The sequence below is a fragment of the Choloepus didactylus genome, chromosome 3 (genome assembly GCF_015220235.1).
Source record: "Choloepus didactylus isolate mChoDid1 chromosome 3, mChoDid1.pri, whole genome shotgun sequence".
In the NCBI taxonomy this organism is placed as follows: domain Eukaryota; kingdom Metazoa; phylum Chordata; class Mammalia; order Pilosa; family Megalonychidae; genus Choloepus; species Choloepus didactylus.
This window is the reverse complement of record NC_051309.1, coordinates 27,059,333-27,083,947: the sequence shown is the minus strand read 5'-3', so window position 1 is coordinate 27,083,947 and position 24,615 is coordinate 27,059,333.

Sequence of the window (24,615 nt, the reverse complement as noted above, 5' to 3'; positions counted from 1 at the left end):
CTGTCATTTGCTGATACAGGAAAGAATGAAGACTGAGCTGGATTGGGGCTTGGGGAGCAGGAATTCGATTTTGGAGATGGTAAATTTGAGACATCTGTTGGACATCAAGTGGAGATGTTGAGTAGGCAGTCATCTATAGGGGTCTAGAGTTGAAGGGAGAAGTTGGAGCTGGAGGTGACTTTGGAAATTACCTACATAGATAGTATTTAGAGCCATGGGGCCAGATGAGTTCATTTAGAGAATGAATGAATATAGAGAAGAGGTATAAAGTGGAGGCCTGGGGTACCCCAATTTTAGAGTTAGAGAAGATGAGGAGGAACCCGCAAAGACACTGAGAAGGAGTGGGCTGAGAGGAGGAGGGACAAAAAAGTGACAAGGAAGCATATTTTTTTAGGAAGACGGAGAAATCAACCATGTCATATGCTGCTGATGGTTTGAGTAAGATGAACACTGAAAAATTACCATTGGATTTTGCAACTGGCAGCTCATGGGTATCATTGAGATGATGGACAGAGGACTAGGGACCCTCCACCAAATTTCTGGTCTGTGTAAACCCAAATTTCTTGTGTGACTCAGCGGAAAAAAAAATAAATCATGGAAATTTTCTGGGATTTGGCAACTCCTGACCCTTTTGACTGCAGGGAATGAAGTAGGTTTAATTTGGTAGAACATTAAAGAAATATGGTCTTTTTGTACTCCAGGGGGTCACATATTGACCTTAGTGCACCTGATGTTTCCAGGGTATATGAATTGTGGTCATGCCTGTTGGGGGTGGAAATGGGAAGCAGGTCTCCACAATGAAGCTGTGGGGGTAATAATGGGAAATGATGGCCAAGTCCACCTGCTCCTTAAAGTCACCATGATGCCATCTTGGGGGATAGGGCTGAAGCACCAGTAAAGGGAGATCCATGGTATGTTTCTGGCAAAAAGCTATCATAACAGAGCTAAAGCTCTTTACCTTTGAATTCCAGGGAGGGGATTAAGACATACCTATGCAGCTATGTCACCCAGTTAAGTAAAAATGGCACCATCCTTTTTCCATCTCCAACATCCAAATTAGTCCACATGTTTGGGACCACAGTTAAAACAAGGAGGATGGACCCCGGAAGGAAAAAACTGTTTATAAGTCTGAGCCACAAAATTGAAAAAGCATTGAACATTTGAATAGAGTACCTGTTGGGGGGAGGGGAGCTTTTCATTATGTGTGTTATCTGTAAAAAAGTAAAGTACATTTCAAACCTTTTTTGGAAATTACAGAGTATGAAGACCCTGAGAAGTCTCTTAAGAGTAAGGATGGTTGTTCAGTTTGCTAATGCTGCCATTATGCAAAATACCAGAAATGAACTGGCTTTTATAAAGGGTGTTTATTTGGTTACAAAGTCACAGTCTGAAGGCCGTGAAAATGTCCAAATGAAGGCATCAACTCAAGTATATGTTCACCAAAGGAAGGCCAAAGGCATCCGGAAAACCTCTGTTAGCTGGGGAGGCATGTGACTGGCATCTGCTGATCCCACGTTGTGTTCCAGCTCCACTCTCCTGTACGTTCTTCAAAGTGTATCTCTTGGCTGCAGCAACTCCTTCTGTCTATGGACACTTTTATAGGACTCCAGTGATTCCATGAAGACCCACCCTGAATGGGTGTGGTAACACCTCCATGGAAATTATCCAATCAAAGGTCTTGGCCACAGTTGACTGAGTCACATTTCTATGGAAACATTCAATCAAAGGATTCCAACCTAATCAACACTAATACATCTGCCCCCACAAGATTGCATCAAAGAACATGGCGTTTTGGGGGACATAATACATTTAAACTAGCACAATGATAAATGGAAATTCATTCATTCATTCAATTTGGTTTTGGAACCTCATCCACAAGCCAGGCAGTATGGTAGACACTGGGAATATATCAGAGAACAAGGTGGATATAATCCCTGCCCTCACACCGCTTACAGTCTAACACAAGGTATAGCTGAGTGAATAGGCAAGTACAGCCCAGTGTGGGAAATACTGTGTTTGGGGAAATACAAGTGCTAGAGTGTCATAGAGGAGGGGCATATAATCAGACTTAGGGGATTGAGGAAGGCTTCTGAGATGAAGCAATATGTAAGCCGAGACCTGAAGATGAGGAGAAGAGAGTGATTTTATGGGCACCCATGACATGGAAGGAGAGAGTACAGTGACACTGAGATCTGATAACCTGAGTTCCAATGTGGGCTTTGCCACTAGCCATGGACCTTGGCAAAGTTCATTCTTCCAATCTCCTTCATGGGATGAGACTATTACTTATTTCAATGCATTGCTAGTAAAGCATTAAGCCCTGCTTAATGGGTGTTTAGTCAGTATCAATTATTGCAGTTAAGAGGTTAAGTTGGGTGTATTGTCTATGATAGCTTGTTTATTTAAAGTTTTACTTCATAATTGTGAATCTAAAAATATATTTCTAAGGGCTTTTCTAACTTCATCTAAAACCCTATTTTCCTTCCATGGGTTTAAGTTCCTCAATTGCAAATGCACCTTCTGTTAGGTTTACAGGCTCAGCCCTTGAGGAAGAGAAGGAGTGACAGAGATGAACATGAGATGAACATTGGAACTCAATGAAGAAAGGCTGCTAAAGGGTGGATGGAACTGTCCTTGGTCATTGAAAGCAGAAAAAGTCACAAGGCAGTGGCTCAACCAGAGACATTTCCCAGAAAGAGTCAGTGGGGTTGCAAGGGTCTTTCTTTCCTTCCTCCTTCCTTCCTTCCTTCCTTCCTTCCTTCCTTCCTTCCTTCCTTCCTTCCTTCCTTCCTTCCTTCCCTCCCCCTCTCTCCCCCCTCCCTCCCTCCTTCCTCCCTCTTTCTTTCTTTCTTTCTTTCTTTCTTTCTTTCTTTCTTTCTTTCTTTCTTTCTTCTCTCTCTCTCTCTTTTTCTCTCTCTTTCTCTCTCTTCCTTCCTTCCTTCCTTTCTTTCTTTCTTTCTTTTCCTTTCTTGAGTTATAATTCATCTATCATAAAATGCACTCTTTAAAATTGTACAGTTCAGTGATTTTTATTATATTCAGAAGATTGTTCAGCCATCACCACTATCTAATTCCAGAACATTGTTATTACTCCAAAAAGAAAGCATTTGCCAGGTTTTTGAAAGGTTCAAGTTGGTGTCAGAATTGCTGATACAGAAATAAAATATCTGTGACCAATAAATTTATAAACGGCACCAGATCTGAACCATAAGGCCCATTTCCAAGGATTTTCTACCTACTCCTCTCAAGTTCACTCTGGTCCTTCGATCTCCACTGACCCGGAAGAATCGTCACATAGCAGTACTGTGTTCCATTCTGATTTATGTCATATTTTGCCCTTCAGTTGGTCGACAGCTCTTATCCAGCAGTTAGGATAAGCAGTTGTCCACTTATTGGCCTTCCCTTTCTTCACCCATCTCTAACCTCCACACACAGGAGAGAGAAGACATGCCAGCATTTCCTATTGGTTCCTTTCCCCTGTCCTCCAGGACATCTTGGCTTCGGTGTCTCACAAGGCCCTCAACTCAACCTGTCCACAATGGAACTGATTAACTTTCCACTCAAACTGGCTCCTGTCCCAGGGATCTTAATCTCAGTGAATGGGTGAGTAACAACCACCCACTTGATGCCCCAAACTAGAAACCCAGACACCATTTATGACTCCTCCCTCTCCTTGTCTCCTGCAATCATAAGTCTCGTTCATTCTGCTTCTGTGGTTGCTCCTGAAACTGTCTGTCCCTCTGTACCCTGCGGTGGCCACACTCCTGTTTCAGAGCCCCAGCACCTCTGCTCTGGTTTACAAAATTGACTCCTGCCTGGTCTCCTTGTTCCCGGTGTCTTCTCTCCTTCCTTTCCATCCACTGCATTTTCTGAAATACAAATCTGATTATGTCACCTCCCAGGTTAAAACTTTGCTATGACTTCCAGTAGCTGTCAGGAAAAAGTCCAAATTCCACAGTTTGGTTTACAAGGTCCTGCTGATCTGCTCCTGCCCACCACTCCAGGCTTCTCTTTCCCTGTCCCCCCACCCTCCACTTTTTCCCTGCCTAGTTTTACACATACTGTTCCCTTTTTCCTGGAACACTCTTCCTGCCCTCTTCCCACTTCTCCCCAATCCCCATTATCTAGCTAACCCCTACTCAAACTTCAGCTCTCAGTGGCGATGTTGCTTCTCTTGGAGAGCTTTCTTTGAGTAGCTCGGATGCATTCCCAGGATGTTGAACACTTTTCCTTTCATAGCATGAAGGTTCCCACTATTTGCTAGTTTGTGACTCCCACTAGTAAGCTCACCAGCATATTCCCACAGCCTCACCAGCACCTAGAAATGATGGACGTGCTTCAATATTTGATGAATGAATGAAGGAATGCAGTTCCAACTTTGAGCCTTCCCCGTGTACTTCCACTGATAGCAGCTGCCTTTGGGGGCCTGAAAACCCTCAGATCTTTAGAAACTGCATGACTGCCTAATGCTAATCTGATTTTATGATGACCCACAGAGGGGCAAATTTCAAGGGCAGAAATTCTTAATTGCTCCTCTCAAATCATTCTACCTAGTTCCTACCGGATCTAACCCTGGCCACATTTATCCTTGTTAAGAATATTATAGGCTATGGTAGGGTAGTTTATTATCAGACTAGCCTAGCTCTGCCACCTACAAGTGACACAACCATAGCAGGAAGCTGAGCCTCCTTGTTTGTAAAATGAGTATAAATCATTTATTCAACAAATATTCATCGACCATCCATTACGAGAGAGGCAGTATAGCATTATGGGTTAAAACCCAGACTCTGGAGGCTGGTGGCCCAGATTTGAATTCTGGCTCCACAGTTCTCTAGCTGTAGGGTAATGGACAAGCTGTTTGTTTTCTCTAAGCCTCAGTTTCACCATCTGGGAAATGGAGGCTGTAGGTCTTCCTCATAGAGTTGTTGTGAGAAATAGTTGAGTTAAAGGTATGAAAACAGTCAGATGGTGATAGCATGAAATGTTATCTATTATTATTACTATTAGCTCGAGTTAAGGTATGAAAATAGAACAGTATCTGGCATAACACAAGTGATATACCTATCATAATTATTATTCCTTGATACTGTATCCCAGGCACCGTTCTAGAAACTGGAGCTACTGCAATGAACCAAAGTCCTTGCTGTCATGAGGCTTACAGTCTAGGGAAGGAAACAGACAATAAGTAAGTGCATAGTATGGCAGGTAGTAGTTACTATCTACCTCACAGTATTATAGAAAAAATTACACGAGATAATAAATGAAAAGTGGCTGATGTGCTCAGAACCGGGCTTGTAATGGGCACTTAATAAATGTTAATACTCCTCTTGAGATAAACCAGTTCCAGGAAGGCAATCCCTGTGCCCAGCCCTGTCAGCCAAAGAGACAGGAGCTGCATCTCAGACTGGGACCTCAAAGGCCAGCGGCAATTTCTGCGGCAGGTAGTTTCTCTCTTGCCGTGTTAGAGGAAACATGAATCATCTGTTGTTTGGCCTCCGTTTCCTGGGAGGCTGCAGGCCCAGGAAATCTGTGGTTTGAGCATCAGTTCGGAGATCAAATGAAACGGCTATTGGCAGTGGAGTGTGTTGCTAGGACCACTGACACTCATCTCTTGAGCCAAATGACTCATCCTGAGCTGGTTCCTCAGCCTTCTCTCCCCTGATTGCATTCAGCTCGTGAAATGAATCTAATTTCCTGCACAGGGTGACTCTGCCTTAGCTGTGCTAAGTTGCAGAGCACATCTGTACTGGGTGGAGCAGAGGTGTAGCCTGGGTCATTGCTCCCTTTTTAAGGATGATGGAAAGGAGGCCCAAGGACATGGACCATTGGGCCCAGCCAATGAGTGGTGGCATTAGGAAAACTTCGTTTCTTCACCCCACATTATGCTGTTTCCCCACCTGCTGGGTAGATCCCATGTCAACTGATAGCATGATGAACACACCATTGGTTTAACCATCTTGGCAAATTTCACCTCTGGTTAAAGTCCACTTGGTAGACAGAGCTATACTCCAGTGTAATGAAACAATCAAGACAATCTTTTATAGTTTTTGGAAGGAGAGTTAACCAGTTGTTAGAAGAAAAAAAAAGAGATTGATAAGAATGGCAGAAGTTAACATAAGAACACTCATCAAGTGTTTCTACTCCATTCTTCCCTTTGGGCCATGATTCTCTTCCAGTGGTTCCTGTGAACCAAGAAAATCCTCATGAACATTAATTTAAGAATGAGGAAGAAGGGGCCTCCTCAACAAAGGGATTGTGCTTATTTTATGCCTGGCAGACAGAAGATCTAGTCCTCTCCAGGATGGCCGAGTCCAGCACAAAATAAAGAAGAACGTTGTAACAATTAGTGACAGTGGAAAGAGCATGGGGGAGCTCTGAAGCAAATACAGCAAAAATGCTGACATCTGTTTAATTTCAGTGGTGAGGATGTGGATATCTATTATTTTGTATTGCATGTATTTTACAAATATTTTGTACATACACAAAAAAAGCTTGGAATTTGATGTGAGAAAATCTGAACTCAAATTTCATTCTTTGTACTGGTCACCCAACTTCTCAAAATGTGGATAACAATATTATCTGTAAAATGTGGATAATAATAAGCAATTTATAGATTTGATATGCTGCTCAAGCAAAATAATATATTTAAAACAAATATATATGTATGTATATATAATTTAAAACAATTCAATGGTTTTTAGTGTATCACAGAATTGTGTAGCTCCCACAATTTTAGAACATTTTCATCACCCCCAAAAGAAAATATGTACCCTTAAGCAGTCAACCCTCCCAAATTCCCCAGCCCTAGGCAACTGCTTATCTACTTTCTGTCTCTATAGATTTATCTATTCTGGACATTTCATAGCAGTGCACTCTATGGGGCCTTTGGTGATTTGCTTCTTTTATTTAGCATAATGTTTTCAAGGTTCATCCATTTATATAATATGTCACTATTTCTTTTCATTTTATTGCTGAAAAATATTCCTTTATATGGATATGCCTAATTTTATTTATTTCCTCATCAGTTTATGGGCATCAAGGTTGTTTCCAGTTTTGGCTATTATGAATAAGGTTGCTATGAACATTCATATACCAGTTTTTGTGTGGACATTTGTTTTCATTTCTCTTGAGTATAACCTAGGAGTGTAATTGCTAGGTTGCCAGATATTTCAGTATTTCAACAGAACCAGATGTGTGTGTGTGCATGCATGTATGTGTGAAATATTCCAATTTTAAAATATTGACTGAATTGAAAAAACAAAAACATGTGGGTCAAACACAATATCTAGATATCTATCTATCTATCTATCTATCTATCTATCTAAGGACAAGTTTCCAAAGTTTGGTATAGACCTTAGTTCTCTTATCTGCAAAATGGGAGAGTAAACTGGCTGATTACCATGAACCCTTTTAGATTTAAAACTTTTCTTGCCTAGGATTTTTTTAAGCTCCCACATAAACATGCATTTCTTTATAAATAAAGCCCATTTTAATTTCATGATTTTAAGGTGATTTACAATATAACCCTGACAGGATGATTAGAAATCAGAAAGAGAACTCATAATTGCACCAGGAGCTGGAGCTGAGAGGGTTGGTAGGAGACTTACATTTAGTGCCCAGCTCCCTGCTAGATGCCCGCATAAACATGGATTGAAGGGTATACAAAGTCAGGGCAATAGATATCATCTTGGGACCATAGGTAAGAGTTACTCATTCCAGAAGAATTTTTTTTTTGCTTATACTGTGTGCTTAGAGATGGAAGACCTGCTCCCAGCTCTGAGGAGCTCATGTTCTCATACAGGAGACACATGATTAGAACCCAGGGCACTAAATGCAAAGGTAACTTTGGTAGTTCACAATTTGAAGTGTGGTGGTGGTGGGTGGGGGACTTCAAGGCCCAGCAAAGATGTCCTGGGGATGATGGCTGGGCCCAGATGAGTTGGCATTTATCATCACAGTGTGGTGGTTAAAAGTGATGGGTCTGGGAGCAAAGACCACTCAGTTGGGAAACAATAGTCTCCTCAGCAAATGGTGCTGGGAAAAGTAGATTTCCATATGCAAAAGAATGAAGGTGGACCCTTACCTCACACCATATACAATAATCAACTCAAAATGAATCAAAGACATAAATATAAGAGCCAGAACTATAGAACTCCTAGAAGAAAATGTAGGGAGCCATCTTCAGGACCTGATGTTGGGCAATGGTTTCTTAGAATTTATACCCAAAGCACAAGCAACAAAAGAAAATATAGATAAATGGAACCTCATTTGTGCCTCAAAGGACTTTATCATTAAAGTAAAATTACAACCTACATAATGGGAGAAAATACTTGGAAACCACATATCTGATAAGGGTTTAATATCCAGAATATATAAAGAAATTCTTCATCTAACAACAAAATGACAAGCAACCCAATTAAAAAATGGGCAAAAGATTTGAATAGACTTTCTCCAAAAGGATAAACAAATGGCCAAAAAAGCACATAAAAAGAAGCTCAACATCATTAGTCATTAGGGAAATGCAAATCAAAACCACAATGAGATACCATTTCATACCCACTAGAATGCCTACTATTAAAAAATGGAAAATTACAAGGGTTGGAGAGGATGTGGAGAAATAAGAACACTTATTCATTGCTGGTGGGAACATAGAATGGTGCAGCCTTGTGGAAGACAGCTTGGCAATTCTTCAGAAAGTTAACTATAGAATTATGGTATGGCCAGGAAATCTCATTTCTAGGTATATACCCCAAAGAATTGAAAGCAGGGACTCAAACAGATATTTGCACACTGATGCTCATAGTGGCATTATTTATGCTTGCCAAAAGATGGAAGCAACCACAGTGTCCACCAACAGATGAATGGATAAACAGAATGTGGTATATACATGCAATGGAATATTGTTCAGTCGTAAAAAGGAATGAAGTTCTGATACAAGCAACAACAAGGATGAACCTTGAAGACATCATGTTGAGTGAAATAAGCCAGACACAAAAGGACAAATGTATGATCTCACTGACATGAAACAATTAGAATAAGCAAACTCAGAGTCAGAATCTACAATATAGGCTATCAGGGGCTGGGCTGGGCTAGGGAACACAGAGTTAAGGCTTAAAACATACAGAGTTTCCATTTGGGACAATGGAAAAGTTTTGATAATAGATGTGGTGATGGTAGCACCACATTGTGAACAAAATTAACATCACTGACTTACATATTTGAATGTGGTTAAAAAGGGGAAATGTTAGGTTGTATATCGTACTAGAATAAAAATGAAAAAAAAACAAACAAACTATATGGAACTGCACAACACAAACAGTGAACCCTAAATTAAACCATAGAATATAGTTAATGGTACAATTATAAAAATCTCTTTCATCAGTTGTAATGGATATACCACACCAGTGTTAATGGATACCAATAATAGGGTGGCATATGGGAACCCTGTGTTTTATGCATGATCGCTCTGTAGACCCACAACTTCTCTAATAAAAAACAAAACAGAGCAAAAGTGATGGGTCTGAAATCATGTGATCTAGAGGCTCCATCACTCACTGGCCGTGTGGTACTGAACAGGGTATTTCATTTTGGTGAACCGAGTTTCCCCATCAGTCCATGGAGACAAAATTATGCCTGCCTTCCAGTTTTTTTTTTTTTTTTTTTTAATTAAAGAAATATTTAAAGTAAATGCTTAGCACCATGCCTGGCAGCTTTGAGTGCTCAATCGGGGGTATCTATTATTTTATCCAAGTCCCTTAGTGTTTACTCATGTGCACTAAATGTATGTGTGCATATGCACAAGTGTATATGTGTGTTAGAGGAGGGTTTGGCGAACCTCTGTCTCTTACCTGAAGCTGCAAGTCGTACTAGATTTATGGGAGTGAGTATTGTGGTGTCATCTGTCCAGTGTGAAAAGCCAAGGTCACGAAGCCAGAGAGTGGAGGTTGGCAGGTCAGTGTTAAGTCAGGAAATTGGAGATAGATGATGTAGGAAACCATAACTCAAAGGTAAACAGGATGGATGTGCTGGATAAACACCTGTGAGTCCATCAAGCCCTGTTATCTGTGTCTGTGCAGGTGACACCAGGACAATTGGAGGTATTAAAGAGCCAGGGAAGGAGTGGGCAGGAGTAGTCTGTTGGAAAAAGGGAGCGGATGTTGCTCTAGGTAAAGGAAGCAGTGTATTCAGGGCACAGAGGTGTAGGAGAACTTGCCGTGTTTTGGAGCAGTGAGCAGCGTGGTAGGGCTGGGGCACAGGAAAGGGAGAGAAAGAGAGAGAAGGGGAAGCTGGGAAGGCAAGCAGGGGCCAGATCACAAGGGACTCCTGATATCAGGCTAAGCAGTCTGCTCTTTATTCTGAGCGTAATAGTCAGGGAAGGAACTTAAGGACGGGAATGACACTGTCAGATTTCTGGATTAAAAGACTCGCTCCAGCTGCTGTGTGAGCCTGAGCTGTAGGAGGGCCATCTGACAGCAGCAAATGCAATTATGTAAGAGCATTGACGGTGTGTATGTTGAACACAGGGTGATGGTTATAGGATTTATTATACTAGCAATTATAATAAAGCCAGTGCTCTGGAAAGTGACTCTGGCAGAGTCAGGGCTTCAACCCAGTGGAGAAAGATCAGGTGGGGAAAGTTTTGAAAAATCTTCAAGCGAAAATTTGACACTGAAACAAAGAAGAAGGGGAAATTTCATAAAAAGAACCACTAAAGTCAACTTCATAGAAGTAAAAACAAGAGAGTCTCCGTGGATAATCTTTACTTGTTCCAAAAGTGAGACAAGAGGCACCTTTATTTTCAGTACAGAAGCAAGAACCTATTTGTTGCTTCTTAGCTGCTTGCATGTATTTCCTGGTTTGATTTGGGCAGCAGGTCATTGTGACCAGCTTTTATGAAATGGTTGGTGGATGTTCACACCCTCCTCTGACCAATGTCTTTTATTGGTGCTTTGGTGGTGGTATTAGTTTCTTATTGCTACTGCAACAAATTACCACAAACTTAGTGGCTTAAAACAATACAAATTTACCTTACAGTTCTGGAGGTCAGAAGGCCAAAATGGGTTTCACTGGACTCAAATCAAGAGGTTGGCAAGGCTCCATTCCTTCTGGAGGCTCTAGGGGATAATCCGTTCCCTTGCCTTTAGTGGCTTCTACAGGCTGCCTGGGTTCCTTGGCTCATGACTCCTCTCCATCTTCAAAGCTAGTGATTTCATCACTCCAATCTCTGCGTCCATCATCACGTTTCCTTCTCTGATTCAGACCCTCCTGCCTCCCTCTTTTCACTTACAAGCACATTTCTGATTACATTGGACCCACTGGGGTAACCCAGGCTATTCTCTGCTTTTCAGGATCCTTCACTTAGTCATTATGTGCATCTTTTGCCACGTGAGGTAACGTATGTCCTGGTTCTGGGGATTAGGACATGGAGATCTTCAGGGACCATAATTCTGTCCACCATAGTGGCTGTGCTTATCATGGAATGGAAATAATAAGAAATGGACTCATGTGCCGGGGAGGCAACATGTGTGGTGGTTAAAGGTGGGCTTTGGGGCCAGGTGCCCTGGACTTGGATGTTGCCTCCCCAAATGCCAGCCCTGTGATCTCTGAACATCTACTTCCTCACCTGGCGGTGGGGACAGTCAACGTATCCACCATATAAAGTTGCTGTGAGGACTAACTGTGTTAGTATACTGCATGCCAATAACTTTGATATATGCCTGGCACATAGTAAGTGCTCATTAAATATTGCCATTACTATATGATGGATGGATATTGTATAATCCTTTTTTCTGTGGTCGAACTTGTGTTGTATGTGTGAGTGTTGGGGGGAATTTGTATGTTTAAGAACAGCACTGAAATGACTATCACAATATTATGTTAAGTGAAAGAAATCACACACAAAAGAGTACATACGATATGTTTCCATTTATAAAAGTTCAAGAACAGGAAAAACAAATGTATGTTGTTAGAAGTGAGAATGGTGATGTGCAGAGAAGAGTTAACGTAGCCAGCCTGAGACTGCTATTAGAAAGTTCCTCTGGCAAGGTTGGCCCTTGGCTGGCATCTGAGAACTTGGTTCTCAGAGTGTTCCCAATCAACTGAAGAGAGTGGTTCGCTGTGCCTAAACTGTTATGCCGAACACCTGCTTTCCTACCGGGAATCTGAAATTCTGTACCTGCTAGGCAGAGGGAGCCTAAGTGACCAGCCCTCAATAAAAACCTTGAGTCTCTAATGCGTTTCCTTGATACACAGCATTTCACACTTAATCATATCTGCATCTTTTGCCATGTAAGGTAACATACATCCAGGTTCTGGGGATTTCACACATATTGTCACAATTCACTGCTGGAGGAATTAAGTGTCCTGTGCAACTCCTCTGGAAGAGGACTCTTGGAAGCTAGTGCCTGGTTTCCTCCCAACTTTAACCCAACTGCCTTTTATCTTTGCTGATTTTGCTTTATATCCTTTTGCTGTAAGAAATGATAGCTGTAAGTATGACAATATGCTGGGTCCTGTGAGTCTTTCTAGAGATCCACCACATCTGGGAGTGAGGTAGATAATAGATTGAAAAGGGACTAGGAATTTTCTAAATCTTGATATGGGTGGTAGTTTCAGAAATGTGTACATATGTAAAAAACCAGCAAGAGGGACACTTGAGATGCAGCACTTTATGCATTTTACTCTGTGTATGTTTCCTCTTAAAAATACTGATCTAAAAAAATCCTCCCAAACTAGTAACTTGTCATCATTTCTCAATTCAACAAGTATTCATTGACAGCCCACTACAGACATAGCTATATGAATATTTTCCTCTCAAGGAGAGGGCTCAAAGCAAGTGTGAAACAGTGTTACTTGTCTTTAAAGAGATTACATGAAGGCTAATGGTGTTCAAGCCTGCTGAAGGTTGCCCGGGGAGCACAGTTGATTCTTGTTATTTGAGGTGATTATGTTCTATGAAGCCATTGCAAACAATGAATTAGCAAATACAGAACCACTGCCCTAGGAGAAAATACAGGATTAGGTTCCTGTAAGCTTCTGGTCACCACGATTTTGTCAACCAATTAATATATAATGTTGTTTTATGTGCATTTCTGTTTAAAGATACCTTATATAATAATATTGTTGATTCATTGATTCATTAACATTGAACTCATGGCCAACCAAGTTCATGCCTGAACAAAGCTTATCTAACACATCTGTTTTCTCGCACTAAAGAATACTAGATAGCATTTCAGCATTATGCTTGGGGGCCATTTTAAACAGTGAAATCTCCAACAAAAAGCACAAAAATGTAAAAAATGTGGTGCTAAATAGACCATGAAAAGGACACTTGTTTATGGTATGAGAGTTGAAACAAGAAGGCAGACTGTCTTCTTGTTGGGCCTCTGGAAACGTGTGCATTGGGCAACTCAAATTTTTTGCTGCTCTGCGCATGTATGTAAATGACTGCAAAAGCACAGCATATATTGCTTTGGAGATTGCAAATAAATTTTAGCCAGAAGGCGAATTTGCAAAGAAAGAATCTGAGAATAACAAGGTGACTGTATTTGGGTGAGAATTTCAGAGGTTGCTTCCTAGATCCTTAAGGGGAGGTTTACGTGTCCACACAGGTTTTCCTTTCCATGCATCTTTCATGAAAGACTTTCTCTCACACTATGAAAGGCAGACTCCTTTCCCACTTCCAAGTTGTATTCTGGTGCCTTGCTCCACTGTATGAAAGTCTCCTGGGAGTCAAAGTCAGGAATAATCTATCATTTAGGGGAAGCCTTCTGTAATTATTAATCAAAGTGCTACAGATTTGTCTATGACCCATCCTTCCCCTTATTCTACATTTCTCAGAAAAGCCAGATTTTTGCCTTAGGACCCAGGTATTTGCATCTGTGATGGAAGGTTTACATTAAGATAAATTGTAGAATGGAGTCATGGGGGTGCTGTCACATCTTCTAAACCAGCATTACTGTCAAATAACGTTCTGCTGTGGAGGAAATTTCTGGGAGAGCAAAGTAAAGAAAGCAACAAATGCTAAAAGTAGCTTTTATCCATGATCTTAAGGGCAAACAATTCTTTTCGGCTGTTTTGAATACTATCCCCAGGATGTGTCATTAGCTGCAAAGGAAAGCTCCTAAAAACAGTTGAATCTGTACCAGCTAATTAATGATTCTGACTCTTAGGAATGTGTCTAGAACATTTTCTGGAGCTACCAAGAATTTCATGACACATTGGATAAATCCTGCACATAAAAATTTTAGGTGGTGTCTTTGAGATTTTGTATGTGCTTTCCTGTGAGTTCATTAGAATGGATGTTTTAGTAGTATACAGATATGCTTTTTTTCTAGCTAAATAACTTCATTAACAGAATCAAGGCTAATATAATTAATGAAGTTATTGCTGATTTTTAAGCATGATTCTTATTTAGTTATTCCTAAAGCCACAGATCAAAGTTAGACACACATTCACACAGCTTGAGGAAAGACTATCATGCCTTCTACCGTATTTCTGGCTTCCTGAATAGCATATAATTTTAGCAACATATTATATCATTTTATTGCAAGTCAAATAATGAGAAACAGCGTTGTTATCCTGTTTTGTAATTTTTACAAAGTTAGTTAAATTAGATCTATATCAATGTAAACGACTGCTTTTTAGAGATCTCTTACATGATACATGCTATAATTTATTGCTCAGTGGTTTTTTATAATACCTTCAAAACGAATATTAAGGCATTTGCTTAAATTGAACCACAAAGTCACATTTTTAATGACAAGAAATACATCTAATTTGGCTGATGGGTTTGATAATCAGGTTATAGAGTGGAATGTTTTCTGTAAATTTATTGAGTCAAATCTGCAGCTTCAAGATTTTGACAAAAGGCACATGACAAAATAAAAGCATTAAAAGCAAATTGTACTATAAAAGATGTATGAAAGTAATTATTTTTATTTTCTCAATACTTCTTGGTATATATCCAACAGAATTGAGAGCAGGGACATAAACACATATTTTCACACCAATGTTCATAGTAGCATCATTCACAATAACCAAAAGGTGGAAGCAACCTACCTGTCCATTATCAGATGAATGAGTAAACAAAATGTGGTATATATTCACTCAATGGAATATTAGCAATAAAAACAAATGAAATTTTGATGCATACTATGATATGGACGAACCTTGAAGACATCATGTTGAGTGGAATAAGAGACACAAAAAGACAAAAATATTGTATGAATTCACTTCCATGAAACGCCTAGAAGAAGCAAATGTCATAGAGACAGATAGTAGTTTACAGGTAACTAGGGGTGGGAGAGTAGGGCAGGAAGAGAGAGTTATAGATCAATAATGGAAGAGTTCCTGTTTGGGGTGATGAAAAAGTAGGGGTAATGTATGTCGGTGATACTAACACAATCCTGTGAAGGTAATTAATACTACTGAACTGTACACTCGAATATGGTTAAAACGGGAAATTGTTTTGAGTCATATGTTTACTACCACAATAAAAAAAAAAAAAAGACTAGCACATGAAAATTATATTAGGTCATGACTCAAAAAAAAAAAAAAAAAAGGCCACTAAAGAGACAATGACAATTAGATTCAATATGTGATCTTGAATGGGATCTAATAATGGAGGAGAAAAGGCTCAAAAGGACATGATTGGGACATGAAAAAATTGGACTGTAGACTGTAGACTTCATAGAAATATTAAATTTCTTGAACTTGATAACTGCTCTTGAGGTGGTTACATAAGCGATTAGCCTTGTTCTTGGGAAATGTTACATGGCAGTATCAAGTGTTTAAGGATCATTATATATGTAAACTACTCTCAGATGTTTAGAGAATAGATTGAAAAATAGATGAGATGATAGATAGTTGATTGATGGATTGATGGAATGATATGGCAAATGTGGCAAAATGTTAAAATTTGGTAGATCTGGGTGACTGGAGGTATGGAGGTATGTTGGATTTCTCTATATGGAGTTCATGTTATTTTTGAAACTCTACTGTAAATTTAATTTCAATATAAAAAGTTCAAAGAAAAAAATTACTAGGATAAAATTCTGAGGGAGAAGAGAAACAGAAATAACAGTTCAAGGAGATAAAAGAACAATTGAGAATTTTTGACTGTCAAAGAAAAGTTTGTGTGTGTGCATTTTTTTTTTTAATGGATGATGATGGGTGGTGCAAATTGCTAGAGAATTGCTAGAGTAATAAATCCATGGGATTCATTTAAAATTGTGGGTTTCATTTATGAATATCAATTTTTATATTGGGAATCCTATGCAATTATTTAATCCTGCATAGAAATGGTAAATTAAAATGTAGGTAAATTAAATTAAGTTTAAATTAAAAATATGTGAGGTTAGTTTTTCAAAGTTATTTTTTTAGGGAGTAAATTTTTTGAAGTCTACAGACTCAGTTTCTGAGTGTGGACGTTAGTAGGCCTGTAAAAGCAAATGGCCACCATTTGCTCGACTTGCACATCTCATCGTCCCATGCCCTGGCTTGTCTTGGAAGGATCTCCAGGCCTGGCCTCACTGTGCCCTAATCAGGCTCCCTCTGCAGGGAGCCAGCCAATATCCTTCTTCAGATGACTTTGCCTATTTCCATCCAAGACTATTTTCTCAAAATGTTTTGATCAAACATGAATACCACACTCCCTACCTACCAGGTACTGCTCTGATTGACTTACAAATATTAACTCATTTTATTCTTATAAAAGCCGTATGAGGTAGGCTTCTGTTATTACCCCCATTTTACAGATGAGGAAACTGAGGTTTGGAGAGATTAAGTAACTCGCTAATGGTCACACACATAAGTGGTGGAAACTAGGACTTCCTATATGATTGTCTTAAAAAGGAAAGGGAGCAGAAAGAATTAATTCTATTCTCTGGACTCAGCATAATCCTCCTCAGACTTCTTTCCTTTCAACTTGCCCTTGTAGTTCGTGTTCCTGTTTCCATACCCAACATTTGCCTGGTTTACAACTAGATTGGATTGGCTGGTGGAGATCCTAAGACTCCAGTACTGAGGTGCTGATGGAAACTGGATTTCAGTGGCCTGTTGATCAGTGCCGGCCACGGGGCCTGAATCATCACACAAACGTCTTATTCAGAAGCAGAGGAGATGAGGAAGGTGGGTAATCAGTACTGCAGGTCACCAGGAATTGCCTCAGAAAGCATGAAACCATCCCAAGAAATTATTTTTCCTGGCCTCCTCCGTACATTCTGGTAACTCCAGTTTCAGATGTTTGGAGTGGGCAACGTGCTTGTTTGGTTTCCTTTCTAGCAATGAGGAAAACAAATTACCCTGATGGCGCAGTTGAGGAGAGAAACCATTTTTCTGCCACCTCCTGTCGCGGTCTTCCAGAGACTTCCATTTGGTTTGCCATTTGACACGGGCAGAGTTTCAAAAGAGGGTGCAAGAACTTCTAGGGCAAGAAATACCTTAGGAAGTTTTCCACTTTGCAAAAGGAAAACTGTTTAAAAAATACAGACTCCTCCTGAAAAAGCTGGCACCCCATTTACCCCAGAACAACATAACTATCTCAAAAAAAAGTCTGTATTTCTGGTAAACTGACATCTATTGCTGTGCTTTATGGAAAACTATTACATACTTTTGGGCACTTCCATGACATTTCAGCCTCCTTAATATTATATAGGACACTTCGGAGCTGTGAGCCAGTCCTACACACTGGACGGGGCCTTCCCACTCCAACCAGTTATGGGGACAAAAGCAGGATGTGCTGCACGTCTTGGTGAGAAGGACATTATCAGCCAGTTACCTAGCCCAGCACTAACTAGCCTAAAATCTCTTAGAAAAATTTCCTGAAACATCCTTTTTTTTCCCCTCTGAAGATTAAATTATCTTCTAGTCATCTGAGTTGTTGGGGGTATCAGGAGATGGAAGTGCTACAAAAAACTTTGAGTGTTAAAAAGAACTATGCCTGCATACGTTTCCCTTAGCGGCGCCGGAGGGCCACTTTGTGTGATTATTAACATGAACCTGTGCTCCAAATCTTCCCTGTCCCCTGCCCTGTAAAATGAATTAAATAATAAAAAGCTGGGAGAGTGCAGAGAAGCGAGGAGAGAGAGGCGAATCTTTGTGGTCCAAGGGTGCAGAGAGTGATGGGCGTACTGGAGTTGGATATTAGAGAATTTGGGACGAGAGAAACAAGAGTTGTAGGTGTTGCTGGAGGGTTATGAATCGGATCCTCCCTACTATTGTTTTGAAAGATGCACATCAAAATATTAGAATTTTTTAAAAAATTAAAGCAATTAATTTTAAAAAAAATTTCCTTTGGCTGTTTGGACTGTGCTCCTTTGGAGGTGACCTTGGGCCGACACTGGGCCCACCATGCAGTGACACTGATAAAGAGGTTCAGGAAATTCAGGAGAGAAGCCTCAGCAAAAAAAGACTTCAGTCTATGTTTTTCACTGATAGGACAAGTTTTTAGGGTCCCAGAGCAGAGAGGATTGCTGTTCACAGTTAGGAAGTGCTTGTACCGAAGAAAATGGTGAAAATGATAAAGTCATATTGATCAGAAGATCTGGATTTAAATCCCGGCCCTAACCTATGCCCTTAGGAGTGCCTGATCTACGTGGTCATGCTGAGCCTACTTCCACACCAGAGGGTGGTTCTGAGGATTAAATGGGGTCCGGGTCATTCATCTATCTCAGTATGTTCCGTATTGTAGACGCTCAACACACGTCTCTTAATTCAGAATTACAGGCTAAGAGTTAAATTCAAATGCTTTCTTGTTGAAGTAGTTGTCTCCCTAAAATGTTTAACATGAGAGCAGTACAGCAAAAGATGCATTTATAAATGCACCTATAAAGCTGGTTTGAAAATATATGAACAATATTTAATCTATCTTTTTAAAGATTAGGGTGAACAAATCTATTTTTTTGTGAAATTGCTCTGTGTCCCATAGTGCTAAGCTTTCTCCACCTTCTCTCAAACCAGTACAGAAAGGTGCTTTGGAAATTCTCATTTATTCATCATACAAGCATTTGAGCCTTCACTCTGTGCACAGCACTATGCAAAATGCTATGTTCTGATTACTGTAGAGGGCACCTATAGTTTACAAAGTACTTCCACATGCCTTATGTCATTTGAGCCTCAATGCAACCCTGCAATGTAGGCAAGGTACATGTTCTCTGCTTGTTTTATGAATGAAGATACAAAGTGCTTAAATGTTCAATTTAAAGTCCCACCAATATACTAAATAAGTGGTGGAGCCAGCATTCAAACTCAGGGCTCCTGACTCTCCAAGTTCAATGGGCGTTCCATAACAATGCAACAACGTGGCACCCATCTCCTTCCAGTAATGGAAACATCAATGAACCCCACCGACCACAAATAAGGTCTAATTCCTTTCCATGGACTTTAGTACCTAGGGCTTTCATGACTGGCTTCAGCCCACCCATCTCACTTCTTCAATCACTTCTTTCTATACTGCTGGTATCATCTTCACTCCTTTGGTGATATAATTTTCTCTCTACTCTAGGGGTTAAACTATTACTTGCTCTTCAAGACTCACCAAATACTAATGTCTTCCTGACCATCCCTACTTGTTTCTAATAATCTTTTACTTGAGATTGGATACAGTCACAGCCTCTGGAGAGCAGATGACTTGGGTTTTAAATCCTGGCTTGGCTACTAAGGCGCTGTGTGTCCTTTTCAAGGTCCTTAACCTGTTTAAGCTGCATCCCCTGTCCTGTGCAATGGAAATAACAATGTACCAATCGACATAAGTGGGGAAGAGTAAATAAGATAATGCCTGTAAAGCCCATAGCCAGTGTCCCTCCTTCCCCAGCGTTATTAAGTATCTGATGTATATGATTTCTTTTCTTATTCAAACTTTAAAATCTTATTATTATCATTTACATCTTTTCCTATTTCTTAAAACTTTCATGATATTTTATCTGTGCCCATTTAAAGCACTTGAATCTTTTTGTAAAAAAGACTGAAAATTCTGGTTCTGGAATTAATGCATGCTTATTGCAAAAATGTCAGATCAAAGAGAAAAAGCAATGAGGAAAAAAAACACAACAATTTATATTGGAATAGCCAATGTTAACATTTTGGTATATTTCCTACCATATTTTTTCTATAAACACACATGGTCTTGAAACATAAATATGATTGTGTGAAATACCCTGCTTATGAAAAGTACTTTTTCCTATTGGGTAGTTATCTGCCTGTGTTATCAAATGTAGTCTGCATCAGAGATTCACATTGGTGGCCCTGATACAGCCTACTCATGTATTTTGTTTAGTTTGCATAGTGTTTAAAAAAATTCAGCCAACATTTTAAAAATCAGGATATTTTACATAGAAATTGTGTTCTCCTGCTTCACTGGAGTACTTGAAACTCTAGCCATACTGGAATTGCATTCCCGGAAGCCTATTATTGGCTAGAACTGAGTTGTGGCTATTCTGAGGTACTCACTGGGACCCCAGGCTCATCTTCCTCCCAGTAATCTCGACTCTTTGCATTCCTGGCCCATGTAGGTCTCTGATCCTAATGGCCATGTAGGCACATTGCAGTCCTTGTGGATATTTGTGAACACACTCCTCAGGTAGAATAAGCAACCCAAGGGATATCTTCTAACCCTTAGGCCCCAGAACCTCTTTCTTACTGAGCTCTTAATAATTATGTTGCATAAATTCTTGAATGAATGTAATCTTTTGGGACATTTCATGTATTCACGTGACATTCACATATTTGGAGGTGGATGGAGGATTCTGGATGCCACCAGATCATTGGGCCTTTTCCTGTCCCTTGCAGTGGCTCCCACAGATGGACCCAAAGGAGGGTTCCATCCACAGTACTAGCTTTGGGGAGCTTTTGTATTTCTTTCTGGAAGAGTCTTACAAGCCTTCAAAAGGCAACACCTAGTAATCGCCTCACTTCTCACTAAAATGCAGTCTGCTCTCAAGTGGAAGATGACAGCACTAGAATTACACCATTTACCCTCTGAGAACTTCTAAGATCAGAAGAGAGTAAAAGGAAAAAACAGTTTGTCATCATCTACTGGCGTTTGCACTTATTCTTTTTTTTGTTCATTTCTCTTCACAGTCTTCTAAGCACCATGAGCCACTTCTAGCCGCCACGGAGTGCACTCTGTCCAGGGCCCTGTGGGGTGTTGGCGCTCCAAATTAGAGGCTAGATTTCAGGGACAGCTGGCACTCCCCCTTGCTGCCCCACCCTGCTGGCTGCACGTGAGGCTTAACCACAAGATGGGAGGCAGGCCCCTTTAATCCTACCCCAGGGTCTTGGCGTTCAAAACTTGATCCTCCAAAATTTGGACTTATATAACTTATTTGTTTATTTTAAAGCCAACCCTATCCAAGTTGAGAACACTTAAAACTCCCTTTTAGAGGAACTTTGGAACCGGACATTATCATTAACTAAATCAGCAAGCAATCGTTCTGTAAAAATACCAGGCGGCTCTCTTCTGAAAACTTTTCTTGTCATGTTCCTGGTGGAATTACATTGCGTGGTGGTTTCTCTGAAAATTGTTCCCGGGATTTGGTGTCTCTCTCTCTCTCTCTCTCTCTCTCTCTCTCTCTCTCATAGAAAAGGCTGTGACTTCCCACTGGGTAGGAGCTCTCCCACCCCAATTTGACCTGGGGCCATAGCCTCCTCGCTCTATAAACAACCTCCCTGGTTCTCAAACTGGTTCACTTGGTGGGGCTTCTGGAACACACACTGCTCTTTGTAGAGCATCGTAAACAGAAAACATGATAAAACACACATCTCTGTCTCAGAATAGATGCCATTTTACATTAAATTCTAGACATCGGGGAACAGATACCCAGGGTCTGATAAAATTTATGTGAGGAAGGTACTCACTGCTATGTAATTTCGGTTAGGGAGAGCACTGGAAACAAGCTGAATATTCAGCAAGGTGAGAAGAGTTAAATCAAGTAAGGCCATTTCTCATGAAACCATTAAAAATTCACCAAAGTCTTAAGGCTTCTTTGAAGAGTCTTTAATGATATGGGGGAAATGTTTGTACACTGTTAGGTGGAAAAGAGTGGAATACAAAGTCATATATAAAGCATGAGGCTGATGATGTTATTTTATATGCAGAGATACTTAGGAAATACACCCCAATTTTAGGAGAGATTATATCTTTGTGAGATGGGATTATGCATAGCTTTTATTGTTTTCTTTATACTTTTTAGCATTTTCAAATGTTTCTACAGTGAGCATTTATTACTTTAATGGAATCTAAAATGATTTATGAGATATCTGACTGCCCCAGTGGTGACAGATTTGTGTCCACGCTTTCTTTAGACACCATTCTCTTCGGCATCTACTACCCATCACCCTTCACAGCCCAACCAGGGAAGACCTGGGGGAAAAGGCCAGGAATAGGATGAAAAGGGTAAGAAGTTTCCTTGTGCAGAGTCAGAGCAATTTTCCTTGGGACCTGGAGGCTGAGATGGTTGGGGATGGAGGGGCCTGGTCCTCAGGGGTGTCTTTTCTTTGTCTTCAAGTAGAATTACGATGTCTAAGAGATGTAGGCATTCCATACAGATTCCTGTATGCAAATACAGGGCTTCACAGATCTAAGAAAGAAACTAGGCTGAAGGGAATTTCACATCCATAGATTCATCCCGACTTTGGGCAAGAAAGAGTTCTCCTAACAGGACACCACTTCCCTTTTCCATCACCACAGCCTCTGCTCCCCTAAAACAACACAAACCAAAGTACAGATAGAGAGCTTCACGTCCCGGTGAGGCAGCCAAGAGCCAAGAGAGGCCTGGCTTATTCCCAGGGCCAGCCAATTCCTTCAGCACTTGGGGGTTTCCTCTGCTTGTTAAATGGATATAACAGGACTCAAGGCTGAGATTAGAGCTGTGTCCCATGAGCTCATCCACCAATGCATCTGAAGAGCAGTGTTGAAGGGGGACTCGAGCTGGGAGTGAGGAACAAGGCTTTGTTTAAGAGTGTTTATAGGAGAGGAGCAGAATCTTCTAGTCACCAAGTATGGTGATAATTCAGTTCAATTACATCCCCCATGGTTTATTGAGTAACTTCCTACGTTATGAGCAAGGCATTCAGGATGTCCCCCAAACTCCCTGGAGAGTGTCTCAGCTCCCACTTTAAGCATCTCATCTACCCATGGAGCTTAGGGCTGGCCTTCCTGAGTGATGTTGTGGAACCAGCACTGGCCTTGAAATCATTGGGTCTGGGTTGAAAATCTCTACTTTGCTGTCCACAAGCACGGCGGCTTCACGTAAGTTGCTTCATCTCTCTAAGCCTCATTTCTGCCACTTTAAAATCGGAATAATAGCATTTGGCAAATAAAAATACAGGGATAGCCAGTTAAATTGGAAAATTATTTGTTGTTTATCTGACATTCAAATTTAACAGGGCAGCCTGCATTTTCTGCGACAACCCTATTCTTGAGGCTGAAATGAAAGAATTTATCTGCAAGCTCCCTCGCACATGACTCAAGGGGTGTACTTTCTTCTGTACCTGCCTTCTCCTAGGGTGGGTTCCACCAGATGGCTCATGGCTTCCATGTTAGAAGGAATGAAGACTGTGACTAGGTTGGCAGAGGGAAGGTGAGGATGCCCAGGAGAGGACATCTCCGCCCTGGCAAATTTTCCCGCACCATGCTGTGTGCCTGTCAGCCCAGGAGAAGCCCAGATGGGGACACTGACCCCAGGGGAACCCCATCCAGGCATAACTATTCTGTTAACTTCAAAGGCCAAATGTTGAGGGTGTTAGACAGGGGGACTTTCCTGTAGGTGATTTTTACATAAAAGGGGTAAAGGTGACCGGGTGCCCCAGAGATCATGCTGCAACTTTGGGAAAACCCAGGGTATGAGCTGACACAGACCTGACTTTCTGCTCCCTTGCCCTGTCTTTTCCCTTCTGCCCCCCTGAAACCTGAACCCCCTTTAGCGGAAGCTCCCCCAGCTCTGGGGCAAACAGGTGACAGGTTCACTCTCTCGGCTTTGTGTGCATCCCAAGCTGCTCAGGCAGCCCCAGAACCTCAGGGTCTAATTTTCTTCCTCTGAGCATCCAAATTCCAAGCAAGGAGCTCAGCGAGGAGTTCAGCTGTCATCGGCTTCAGGGAATTTTTCCACCAGGATTGAAATCGGGGCCAAGAAAGCCTCGGTCTGCAGAAAGCATTCTTTTCTGCTATTCAGATGTGGTTTCCTTTTAGTTCAGGCATTACCCCAGAGTCATAGATGAAAGTTCTGAATTTCATTACAGTGAGAAAAAGACATGAAGAAAGCCCATTGCTTGCTGCATTTCCTAATCTTTGTCATGGTTTTTCCATATATATATTTACTGATTTGGCTGTCATTTACCTAACAGTTTTCTTTAAATTAATTTACTTTTTAAAATATTTTATTCATCCTAAGCAATAATATTTTTGAAATCTAGGGTCTGATGTCCTCCATATATATATAAATATTTCTTCCTAATATATGAAGATAAACATATGCTATTAAAATTTTAAAATTCTCATCTATGTATCATTTAAGATTATCTTTTCCAAAACACAGCTCAAAGCCAGTGACTCCCATCTTATCATCCAGTTAACTGGAACCAGATTTTAGTGAGAAGTTTACTCCATGAGGGATTTGC